The following is a 13,566-nucleotide window of genomic DNA, read 5'->3' as shown; positions in this document are numbered from 1 at the left end:
CTAAATTTGAGTGGACAGAGGAGTGCGAGGAAGCTTTTCAAACGTTGAAGTAGAGATTAATTTTCGCTCCAATTTTGAAGGCTCCGGATTGGGAGAAGATATTTCACATCCACGTAGATGCATCAACATATTCAATAGGATGCATACTTGCACAACTTGGAGAGAATAATATGTATTTTCCAATAAGTTACTCCAATAGACAACTAAACAATGCAGAGAAGAATTACACAACAACTGAGAGGGAGAGATTGGGTATGGTCTATGCGGTGAAAAAGTTTAGACACTACTTACTTTCCAATAAATTTGTATTCTTCGTTGATCACCAAGCACTGTTGTACTTAGTAAACAAACCTTGCAATACGGGGAGAATTGTTCGATGGTTCATCATACTGCTTGAGTTTGACTTCACGGTAGTAGTCAAGAAAGGAACTACACACCAAAGAGCGGATCATTTATCTAGAATGATGCATGGAGAAAACCCTGTAGGAGTTGATGATGATTTGCCAGATGCATATCTTTTCAACATAGAAATGGTTCTAAGATGGAGCGAGGATATAATTCCTTTGCTGACTATCGAGTCAATGAATGTGACAAGATAACCATCTACCGTTGCAGCATCCAGATCATTGGTAATGTTGACAGGCAGGCTATACAAACAAGGATCGGATCAAATCCTTAGGCTTTGTGTTGAATCGAGTGAACGGGAATTGTACCTAAACCAAGCTCATGTACAAACAACAGGGATTCACAATGGGCATGCACAGATGTATCAAAGATTGATGAGAATGGGTGTGTATTGGCCAAAAATGCGACATAGTGTTCACATGCATGTCAAATCTTGCGTTAAATGCATGCTTCAAAAGCCAATAGAGCACGCGACTCTATTCAGAATATATGTAGTACCCCGATGGAGTAACTACATTGTTGAATACCTCACCACCAGGATACTGCCTGAAGGGATGAGTAGATCATGAATCAAAACGATCACGAAAGAGGCAGAAAACTACGTACTGATTGAGGACTCTTTAGAAGAGGGGAAAAGACAATCAATTAATAATGTGCACGACTGAAGAGGAATACATTCCTATCTTAGAGCAAGCACACGGCGGCGGGCAAGCTGGTGGACATTTCTCAGCTGGTGACAAAACGACACAGTTTTTGTATGAGAACATTTTCACCAAATATGGCTTACCAATTGAGCTCGTGAGCGATAGAGGCACTCACTTCATCAATGAGGTGATCGAATTCCTATTGAAAGAATTCATGGTAAATCACAGGAAGTCCGCCCCCTATCACCCACAAGCGAACGGCCAAGCAGAAAGTAAGAATAAAATTTTGGTGACAATTCTCACCAAAATTGTCGACGACTCGAGAGCTAACTGGGATCAAAAGCTGCATTCGGCTTTATGGGCAAATAGAGTAGCTTACAAAACATCGATCGGAATGACTCCATTCAACATGGTTTATGGAATTCAAGCGATATTGCCACTTGAATTCCTTATCCCCACGCTTCGAGTCGCTAAACAATTAGAATGGATGGGCCATGAATTATCCAATCAGGTAGATGTCCTGGAAAAACTAGATGAAACTAGATTGAGAGCCGTTGCATCAATCTATGCGCAAAAAAGAAACATGAAATCTTTCTTTGATCAACATGTTATCAGCAAGGAATTTGCTACTGGGGATTACATCTTAATGTATACCCTAAAACAACATTCCCGGAAACTCAAAAAGCGAGGAAATGGACCCTATGTGATTCATGACATATCATCTAGCGGTGCCATCAAACTTGCGACATTAGAGGGAGAGGAAATGCCTAACTGGATTAGTGGTTGCAGACTAAAGAAATACAACATACCACTAACCACAGAGATGCTTGCCAAAATACACGCTACGAAGAAGCACAAGAACAAAGCAAAGGAAACAAAAGCTCAAGCGCAAGAAGAGGCCAAAGTCAGGATTTTAAAAAGAAAACAAACCTTACAACAACAAAGACTTCCTCCACCAGCAGACACGGCTAAAATTCCTTTGTCTATAATTCAAACTGATGAGCAATGGGAAATAGGAATCGATGTTCGCATCAATGTCAGACTCCCGCATGGCAAATATCAGTGAGCATTGATTGACACAGGAGCAAGAGTCAATGCGGTCAACTTTTCCACTTACAGGGTGCTTATAGATGAACCCCTCGTGCAATCCGTGATCTACAAGCAGCAAACGGTGCAACAATGCCAACATTGGGGATAGTAAACTTACCAATCAATCTTGATGGAAATAGTTGTCCACATCAATTTTTCATAATGAAAGACGAAGATATCAGAGAATCAATATGCTTGGGAGTTCCATGGATGAGAACATACAATGCAGTCACACACTGAATGGTCAGAACATACGTTAAGGTACACACACGACTCTAACGTGTACATGACTCCATTCCCCAAAACAAATCACTCATGGCCGAGTATCCCATTGGACAATAAGCAACCAGTTAATCAGCCAAAAACACCACCAAAGGTTATTCAGAAGGTCTGGATAAAGAAAACATTGCTGACCAACAAACCAAGCAAGATCTGGCTACCTAAGGACAAACTCCAGACGGAAGCACCATCATCTCTAAGACCTACAGAAGTTACTCCAAAGTTGAAATGGCAACCAAAACTGGAGAACACTAAAGTTTCAACGACAGAGCTCGAAAGGAAACCCAAAACTCAAAACAAGAAGCCTGAATCTCCCAAATGGCACTGGAAACCGGTGAAAACTAAAGCAAAATCTGTAAAGATGCAAAAAACCACATATAAATGGGTTCCAAAAATAGTTGCCGTCACAACACCAACAATCAGGGAAAGAGCAATTCAACTGCAAGCTCTCCTGTTCCATAAACAGCTACCCTCGCCAGCAAAAGCCACTGAAAACAACTTTCAGTCCCCGCATCTTGCACAACACATTGTTACCCAACGCATTGTCTTAAACATCAGAATAGGGCCACATTACACGGCCATGCATAGACACAGATTTCAAAACCCATGCACATGCACCCAACCTTTGTCCGGGACGACTCAGACAAGGAAGGGGGGAGTAATTGATGAATCTAGCAATAGTCAGGGCCATTAAGGGGTCAAACGTGTATATATGTACATAATGTGTGTGGTTTTTCATTATTTAGAGTTCAGTTTCGAACATATTCGATCAAAACCTGGCATTAATAAACATCAAAAATTAAAAAATCTTGCTCACAAGTGTCGGAATCAAGTTCTGGAAGCAAACGCCGAAGTATCATGATAAGGTTATCAAGCATGAAAGATATGAAGCTAATCTGAAGATGTCAAATTTCGGCCTTAATGATCATGACTACATTTCGCCAAAATCGCATCAAATGGTCATACGACGCCGGAATGACAAACGGTTCGACCCACAAGTGGTATGCAGATTATATCGGGATCAAAGGTGAGAAAAATCAGCCCTGTGTCACGGAAATCTCGGGAAGATCTAGGTCAGGTAGGCCAAATTCTAGCTCATTGTTCATTTTCACCTTTTGAGAGAGAAGGAGAGAGCTTTTTGCCCTAGAGCGAGCTGTCACATTTCTACCCCGTACGGACAGTCGGAGCCAGCATTTCACACCAGATTTCACAGGTATGTTCTCTATCAAGTAAATATCAAGTCTATTATGCATGCAAGCGCGAATCATTGCACAAACGAGCGAAGGGATCAACAAAGTCGGATCGGGTCAAAGAGGTCAAGGGCCCTTAGAGGCATCCAATCAAAACTTTTTTCAGCCACAGAACACATCAATGTGCTCCCCACAAGGTCAGGAACAAAGCCATGTGGTCAAATCACAATTTGGTGGTGGTACACCGATCGCGATCGGCGTACCTCACTGACAAAAATTGGGACAGATCTTGCAAAACACCTCCCCTCAGCCTTGCCTACAATCTGCTGGTGTCAAAATCAATTTTGGCCTCCATGGTACGATCGCGATCCGTGCCCCTAGATGCAGATTTTGCAACTTTTGACCTAGCCCATGCTTGGAACTCGGTTAAAAGTACACTCTCTTGAATTTTCAAGGAAAATGCACAAATTTTGCTCATGGAATGGGCCCAATTTGTCAAACACAACCAAAAGGGAAAAAATTGACCTACAACTGCCAAAATCCTGTTAAAAATAATGATGGATGGTTTGAAAGGTACACTTGTCCGACTGAGAGTCAGAACAGTTGTAGAAACCCTCGAATGGATCTCAGAATCTCCTACAAGTGCAAATATAGTCGTTTTAGTTTCGAATGATCACACAAAGATAGAATTGGAACCTAGCCAATGCCAAAGACCAAAAGGTTACTTAGGGATGCTCAAATATCACATGGATATCCAAGGAATGCCTGAAAAATGCACAAATCTGGAAAACCTCCTAAGACAGGGTATAAAGTGCTTGATAAGGTCAAAATCAGACAATGGAGTAGGCTGATGGTAGCAGAACATCATGGAAGCAGTGGGAGCTCTTAAACTAACTTCAACTAACTCCAGGATCCATCCAAAATTCATCAAGAAAACCCAATATGGTTAGACTTAGTAAAATATGGTCAAACAGTGAAAAATTGCTCTAATTTGTTCATTTTAAGTCCAAACGTGGAAATAAATCATCAGTGGGCTAGGCAGGCTTAAGGGTTCATGACCATCTAGTTTTCACCAAAAACAGGCTTAGAACTACGATCGCGACCGGTGTACCTCAGCTTCAGATTTTGACAAAAACCTATCAGATCCCTCAAGTATACATCTTGTTCATGTCACCAACCAAGTTTCAAGCCATTTGGTTATCAAAAACTCATGAAAAGTCAGAGTCTAGTCTAAACCCCACTTGTAACCGAGAAATGGGACCTGTAAACTCAAAAGTGGTTCAAATGACACACAGAGTGTATCAAAATGACCCTCCAACTATCAGCAACACACTCATGTGATCAAATCTAATTTTGGCCTCCATGGTACGATTGCGATTGGTGTACCTCAGACCCAGAATTGACTCAGATTTTTATCAGTCATAGCTCTAGTCTTCCTAGTCCCACTGGTGAAATATGGACAAGAATGGATGAAATTTGTTCAAGTTATGATCAGTTTTAACTTTTGAAATGTATTTTACTAAAATTCTAAATGCGATTGATTGCGAAGGGAAAATCCTGACAGCTTGTGATTCTCTTGACACAGAATGCCTTGCCAAAAGAAAGAAAGGCAGTGGACAGCAGCACCATATGAAGTGGAGGATCTCGCCACAAACAAAAAGGCTCACATCTCGGATGAAATACTTGCTCAAATTCCTGTCCACATATTCATCTCGAAGTTTAAGGATGCGTATGGTGACTTGGTAAAGACAACTATCATGCCACGGGAGATATGGAATCTCCACCAAAGGCCGGAGGTAATAGAGGCAATGCGAGCTGTACACTTGGAGCAATTTTTCAGATTACAGCCATGGGAAACAGATTACATGAGGGCCCACGAGCTCATGAGCTCGATACAATATGATGGGCAGGCAATGCTCACAGACAAGGATGGGTCGAAGGTGAAAGTAAAGATCACGAAGGAAATCATCAACGAAGCTTTACATTTCCTTCCAGGGCAACACGATTTGCTGGCAAAGACAAAGTCACTGGACAATGAGAAGGCATTCGTCAAAGCAAAGGGAAATAAATACAAATACAGTGACATGATTTACGGAGAGTTGGAATTGCCGATGAGATTGATATCTCAGCATTTCAGAGTACAAAAGCCTCCTCGCTACACCGAGCCAATCATGCACATTGCCGTAGTCATGGCTCTAGCAACGGCAGAAAACAGAACCATTCGCTGTGACTACGGTTCTTACATTTTGGACAATCTGATTGAAGCAAATTTGAAAAGCTCGGCAAAAAACAAAAGCTACATGAGTGCAGGGCCAATGCTAACCAGAATAGCTTACCAGGCTTTGGGAATGATCGAAGATTTTCCAGGCTGCTAGCTCTCAAATGGCGCTGATCCAGAAAGCCAAGCTGGGTGCTCATTCCATAAGGACGACCCCTGGCGCGACATCATCGCGCTCAGCAAAGGCCACCAATAAAAGTTCGAGTGATGAAGAAAGAACGGAGACAGATGATGAAGGAAAGTCTCAAGATTCTAAAGACAAAGTGCCTTCAGAGTTTGAGGAAAGCGAGGAGAAAGACTCCACAAAGCCGCTAGAGAGAAAAAGAAGTAAGAGAAGTGCAGTACCGCAGTCGAACATGCAAAAAGCATATGCGGAAGCTCAAAAAAGAGTCAAGGAAAGACGAACCAAATTGCGGGCTGACAGACAGGCTCGAGCGGCTGAAACACAACAGGCACAAAAAAGAAGATTCGAAAGGGAAAGGATAGAAAATGCAACTCGCCTACTATGGGCTGAGAAGCAAAGGTTAGAAGGAGAACAGAAGGCTGCAGAAGTGGACATTTCTTTGCAGTCCACTGAAGGAACGAAGGAGAAAGACCGGCTGATGAGACAAATCAGGTGGAACAGCTTAAAAAGATCCAAAGAGACAGGAATCTGGAAGCGCGACGGGCGGCGGATCTCACCCGCCAAAGAATAATCAAGATTAAAGAAAAGAAAAGTGGAAGCATCGGCTTCGCAACAAGGAGAAGAGACTTCCAAGAAGAGACATGTACGAGAAGAATCAAGTCCGCCTCCTCCCTCGCCCAAATCACCTCCTCCCTCGCCTAGAAAATCGCCTCCTCCATCACCAAAATCTCCTCCTCCTCCCCCTTCTCTATCGAACAAAAAACAGCCAACTCCTCCCCCTTCAACCTCGCAAAAGGAAGTTATACCATACAGAATCCATCGGATACCAAGAAGCCTGCCAGGCGGTGGCTGGATCTGATTACAAGCAAACTCTACGGGAATTAGAACGGCAATTCCAGTGTCAGCATGTGGTGCTGAGTGAAAAGGAAAGGCAGGTACAGGAAGCCCAACAAAAGCAATCATCAGGGCAAGAAGAGTTAGAGAGCCTGAGGACGCAACTAGAATGCACAACGGAGTAAAGAGACCTTGAGCGACAGCATGCTCAATCTCTAATCAAAGACTTGGTGGACGTCAGGACAGACTTGACAGCCAAAGAGAAGGAGTGCCAAGAGCTCACGGCAAGAGTCCAGAAAGCAACATCGCAGCTTGCCTACGAGAGTGCAAGATTCCAAAGACTCAGCAGTTCCTACAGCACTATCAAAGGCACTCTGACGAATTTAATGGCGAATCAGAAACCTGTTGGGGCATTGGTCTCCACATCTGACGATGCCACGGCAGTGAACACTATAGAAGTGCTAAAAGCAGAGCTAGAGCAAGAGAAGCTTCAAAGGCAGCTGCTCGTATCAGGGATGGTGGCCCAGATGGTGGCAAATGAGCTAAAGTTAAAAGAAATGGAGCAGCAATTAGCTCAAGTAAGCGCCGAACTACAGATTCAGAAGCAGATCGGTGACACGCTGCTAAAGGAAAAAGAAGATCCGGTTTTTCAACAGCAAATCAAAGCAGACAAAGCCCAGACTCAACCACAACTACTGCCTGGACAACAAGCACCAATTTTTCCTGGAACATCACACCAAGGGCAACAGGAGCAGGAATTTGAAGGGCCCGATCTGGATATAAGAGATGAGCTCAATGAGAGCATTCAGGACATGCCAGAGGGGCCAGCCAAGGAGTACATGCTCTACGAAAAGAAGATACTGGAGTCAGCAGCCCTAGCATACCTACAACCAAAAGAGCAGGTGGAAGGATTTGGCCATGAGTACCTCCCGTTTCCTCTGCTATGCCATGAGGCAATTTTGTGGAAAGAAAAGATACGGCCCGCCTTGTCACGAAACAAAGAAGGGGGTTACGAAGGCATTGCACTCACAGTGGAAGAAGCTCAGATGCTTGTCGATGACCACCCCAAGTGGAGGCAGAAGTGGTTGGACAAAGGGCCACAGGATCTAACAAATTACCATAACACTCCTCAACATATACAAATAGATCCTACATTTTGCCCAGTCCCTCGAAGACGCACTTGGAAAGATTTCACCACATGGAAGGGGTCAAGGCCGCACAAGTTGAATTACCCGGTTCTGACAGCGCAGCAACCCCCTACGGTGGCCTACATGGTCAACACACTGAACTCAACAGTCACTTTGCTACGGGATGTCCCCGATTTGGCATGCAAGATGTTAATAAAGATAGCCCGGATGATCATCACTTGCATCCAGGTGTTTAAAGACACTGAAGGCGACAATCATCCGTGGAATCTATTCTTAGAAGGACACAGAGGCATCTGCTGGAATCTACAGGATTCACCGCCACGACACATCTTGATGGCCATGTACTCAAGGCTAATGTACCTACCCTCATATTACTTGCAGACATTTAAAGAGGCCTTCGTCATAGAATTCTTCGAAATGGATTTAAGGATTTTCCATCCTATGGCGAAGGACCTCAAGGCAAGGTACATAGCATACCAACACACCTTATCGGAAAATCCATTCAAAGAGCATCAAGAAGCCCTCGAAGCCGTCCTGCGAACAAGAAGTTTTTCAGCGACACTCCCTTCATTAGAGCCACATCAACGGCCAAAGCACTGAACATGCATGAGGGCGTGCAAGGATAAGGAAGGGGGGAGTGTTTGGCGGACGAAGAAACCAGCGGCCGTGGCTAGAGGATCATATTTTTCTGAGAAACCATTGTAAAATTCTTTTGTAAAGAAGCATCTCCAAGTCACCCGGGAAATTGTCAAAGGATGTATGATATTCTTATGGGAGAAATTGTATATTAGAGAGCCAGTTAGAGGTGGGAGCTTGTGGCCGGACAAGCCATTTTGTAAAGACCTAATCTATAAAGGTCAATTTTTGTAAGTTTGAGGATAATCTTTTTAATGGAGAACTGAGAAGACAGCGCACGTTTGAAAGCTCCTTCTTGTTCAAACTTGTAATCTTCGCCATTGTGGCTACGGTAATCCAAATTCAGATTTGCTTATTGCATTGTGTTCCTCTCCTCTTGCTCTTTCATTCAAGTGTAATCATTCAAGATTCGGTGTAGGTTTTCAACTACGAGTTTGAGGCCTTAAATCACTGTTTTGAGTGTCTATATGCGTGTTCTATGTTGTTTTGACCCTAGGAGAGACTTTAGGGACCCTAAAACGACCCATTAGGATCACCTGTTCTCGCTGCTTTTGCTGACTTTGGGACGAACGATCGCAATCGTTGTACCTCTCCATAATGCTGTGACAGTGATAGGATATGTTCCTGATAACCCCCTATAGCATCCCTTCAGATTTCGTGCGATTCGGACATGATTTGCATGGTAAACGGGCGTGATGACGGAAGAACGGTGTAGGAGGACATAGGCAGATTACTTGGCGATAATGCGTTTGATTTACTTATAGAATTAGTAAGTTGCATCTCTTCGAGTTCACTTCATTAGGATTGACACCCTAGTGAGTTCCCATGTCTCATCCGAGTCGCTTCCCCTGTATTGATAAATATGTTGATGCTTGAGAGCTATGCTATGGACGTCCGTCGCGGCGACCCGCAAACACCATGCGATGTGGGCAACAAATATCACAATCTCTTTCTAGGGTGACGTTCCAGGGAGCCAAGCTTTGAGATGGAAGCACGTTTGTGCACCACCAAAAAACCTATTGAGCTCGTGTAGGGGTGGAAGAGTATGAAAAGCAGGATTCCAAGACACCTTAAAAGTAAAAAATCTACAGCCATGCTAGCCCAAAACCGTGCTCTCTCTCCCTCTTTCTCTTAACGCATGAGTGTAAGTTCAATAGCAGCTTTGTTGAGTGGCGACTCCACCGACGAGTTGGTCCTTCGCTTGGTTTCTTAGCAGGAGCATTCATTTCACGGAGCATTGCCATGGGCGGAAAACATTCTTTCATGCTCTATCTTTCTTGCCATGCTTCGTTGCAGACACGATCTAGTACACCCAGGTGATGCACACAATTGCCATCTTTCTATCTTGCATGGCAGATTTTGCGTGCAGAAGGGCCGCAGGAGCAGAAGGCAGCATTGGGCTCAGTCAAACAAATTATGGGAGACAGAAAGGGGGCATTTAGATGAGCTGCTTCAATTTCTGGAATCTAAAAGAATTCCATTTAATAAGTATGGATAGACCCAGTAGGTGATAGTCAGTAGACAAATAACATATATGTGTGTGTGTGTGTGTGTGTGAGAGAGAGAGAGAGAGAGAGAGAGAGGTTTTGCTGTGGGGGGGGGGAGCATAGAAATTTTGAATGTCATAATTAGTGTACTAGAACAATAGCAGGAAGCCTCAAGACCTATGTGGCAAATCTTTGATTCAAGCATTACACACACACATACACATATACATAGATACATATATTTATTTATTTATTCATTCATTTATTTATTCACACACAAATACATACATTCATACGTACACACATACATATATACATATGCATGTGTCTCTGTGTGTGTATACTTATTTATGTGTTTATATATGCACACACACATACACACACACACACACAAACATGCATATATGTGTGTAGAGAAAACTACCAAAATACCCCTCTAATTTGTGGAAATATCCCTCCATTTTCAAAAAGCCCTAATGAATATATCTATACTATATATAATGCAGCTTAAAATTTTTAAGGAAGGAGAGGCTATCCACATGTCACTCAGTGGCTCACTTGACAGAAAGTCTTACAAAACATATGTTGTAAAATGCAAAAGTACAGGGTGAGATTGAAAATGTAAAAATGAAAGGTAACATTGTAAGAAATGACAAGCTTTAGCTTTTCAGATAGTAAAGTCAAGTGACTTTATACTCTACATAGAAGAAATGTTCTAATTTAAATGCACATAACGAAAAAGGAATACTTTTAGTAAAGATTTTATTATTTAATGAGAATTTCAATTTGGAAAATATATTTGGCTTTATTTTTCCAAGATCAATATTGATATTATAAAAAAATTTGAAAGGTTGTATTGATTTAAAGAGAGTGAAAAAAAAAATCGATTAGCATCGACTTGGGGTTGTCTCACTTTGAGGACGTGCATGCAAATAAAGAGGATCTTTGAGGAGTGTTTGAAAATAGTTCAATCGCTCTAGACCAAGTGGTGGTTAATCGTTTCGGCAAAAGGACAGTCACTTTTGTGACTTTCACCCTTCCGTCTACTCCGTTCTTTGTGATCGATTGGCTATGGTGCTCACCCGCTCTGAGGTTTCCTACGAATTGAACCCACGACGTTTTGGGAGTGTTTGAAAATAGTTCAATCGCTCTAGACCAAGTGGTGGTTGATCGTTTCAACGAAAGGGTAGTCACTTTTATGACTTTTACCCTTTTGCCTACTCCGTTCTGTGTGACTAATTGGCTACGGCGCTCACCCGCTTTGAGTTTCCTGCGAATTGAACCCACAACCTTTGGGGAGTGTTTGAAAATAGTTCAATCGCTCTAGACTAAGTGGTAGTTGATCTTATTCACATTATTGACCATGAGAGAGAGAGAGAGAGAGAGAGACCATCGCATTGCCTCTGTGTGTGTGAGTGTGTGTGTGTGTGTGTGTGTGTGTGTGTGTGTGTGTGTGTGTGTGTGTGTGTGTGTGTGAGAGAGAGAGAGAGAGAGAGAGAGAGAGAAATATTTTACTGTCGAGCTTATAAGGACTGTCTCACGAAGGGCACCCTTCAAACCCTTCAAATATCCAAGATATCATGGTTTTCTTGGCATTATAGTGTATTTTCAAAAGAGTAGCTAATGTTTTTCACCCGTAAAACATAGATAAAATGCCTGACAAAAACAAACACTCACGTTGGCACCCCAAATGGGGAGAGAGATTGCCCAGTTGAGGGGGCTTTTACCAATTTTGGGATATTTTGTCATTTTTTATTTTCAGGAGTTAAACTATGGGTTATGCTTAAAAATTTAGAAATTCTCTCTCTCTCTCTCTCTCTCTCTCTCACACACACACACACACACACACACACACACACACGCACGCACGCACGCACCTCCCAAAAGTGTTGCAGTGATTGCTTCAATGTGAGCACCTTGTTTGGCATGGAAGGTCACCACATTTGTGATAAAGGGGCCATGTTTTGGTATCCAAGTAAGCTTTTAATGGTGTGTATCATGTCAATGCCAAGGGGCTAGTGCATTCTATCTCCCTATGCTCTCACTTTACAAGCTTGCAATAAGTTCAATGCAATGGGTAATGCAAAAAAAAAAAAGCATGTCTCCGTATTTTTATAAGAACCACTATGAAACTTGTCAACTATGTTGTTTAATAGTAACTAGTATGTGACCCCGTGCACTGTTGCGGCCAAGAAAAGCATAGTTATTGGATCTCTCTCTCTCTCTCTCTCTCTCTCTCTCACACACACACACACACACACACACACACACACACACACACACACACGAAGTCATATATAGGAAGGTGTGTATGTGTATCTGCGTGTCCATGTGTAAGGAGAATGAAATTGTAGTCCTTGGAATTACTCTAGGAAGATAACGATCCCTCTCTCCCTCTCTCTCTCTCTCTCTCTCTCTCTACACACACACACACACACACAAAGTCTCTCTGAGGTTTGGCTACAACTGCTCCCTCCTAAGCTATTACCTCTTTACTCCCTTACTAACAGACCAAACTGTTAGTGGCTCAAGCGAACTCATGCACACCAATTGACTTGAGCACCCATCTTCTACTATCAAGCACTCCCCATCAATGGACACTGCTTGTCCCCTGCTCGCCTCTACATGATCATTAGTAGCTATCCTGATCAAGGTCTTGGTCTGGGTGCCAATGACCCACCTCACTCTTTCTCTTTCTTTGTCTACTTGCTAGTGGCAAAGCTCTCTCTCTCTCTCTCTCTCTCTCTCTCTCTCTCTCTCTCTCTCTCTCTCTCACGCACACACACACACAATTTTGACTATTATAGTTTACAAATGTTGAAAAAGGTCATTTGCATAGTCTCTCTCTCTCTCTCTCTCTCTCTCTCTCTCTCTCTCTCTCTCTCTCTCTCTCTCTCTCTCTCACACACACACACACACACACAGAGGCTGACAACAGGTTGTCAGGCATACAATTTTGACTATTGCAGGTCATTGAAAAATGATGGAATCGCATAGAATCTGAACTACTTCACTCAATTCTCAAAGGCTCTTTAATGTGTTTATGGTAAGGAGGATGACCCAACATGGACTCTCAACAACTCAATTTCGGTGTTGATCTAATAGTCCATGCAAATAGGCCTCTAATTTTTCAAACTCCATTATCAAGAGTATAGATGATGGACTATTGAATAATAGCAAAAATCTATTGTGTACCCTAGTGCTTAAGAAAAACCTAGGTTTAGTATAATCCCACCTATATCTAATGCACCTTGGAGTCCCTTGCCATGTGACATAAGGAGAGGGATTTGGTGGTGGTGGTGGTGGGCGGGGGGAGACCAAGGCAAAGAAAGAAAGAGAGTGGATTGGGCGCCAAGAAAAGGGTCTCTCTCTCTCTCTCTCTCTCTCTCTCTCTCCCCAATAGGAAGGACCACACACTCGTAAGATTTAATTTGAATGTTAGGACACCCACA

At 42.8% G+C, this 13,566-nt stretch overlaps 1 pseudogene; it reads left to right on the top strand.

The window, feature by feature from the left end:
* Positions 1-7,229: 7,229 nt before the first annotated feature.
* Positions 7,230-13,566, top strand: part of LOC147457811 (uncharacterized) — a 9,534-nt pseudogene continuing 3,197 nt past the window's right edge.

Source organism: Adiantum capillus-veneris, chromosome 5 (assembly GCF_014529385.1).
Source record: "Adiantum capillus-veneris isolate H3 chromosome 5, ASM1452938v2, whole genome shotgun sequence".
In the NCBI taxonomy this organism is placed as follows: domain Eukaryota; kingdom Viridiplantae; phylum Streptophyta; class Polypodiopsida; order Polypodiales; family Pteridaceae; genus Adiantum; species Adiantum capillus-veneris.
This window is presented reverse-complemented; position numbering and strand designations above follow the sequence as displayed.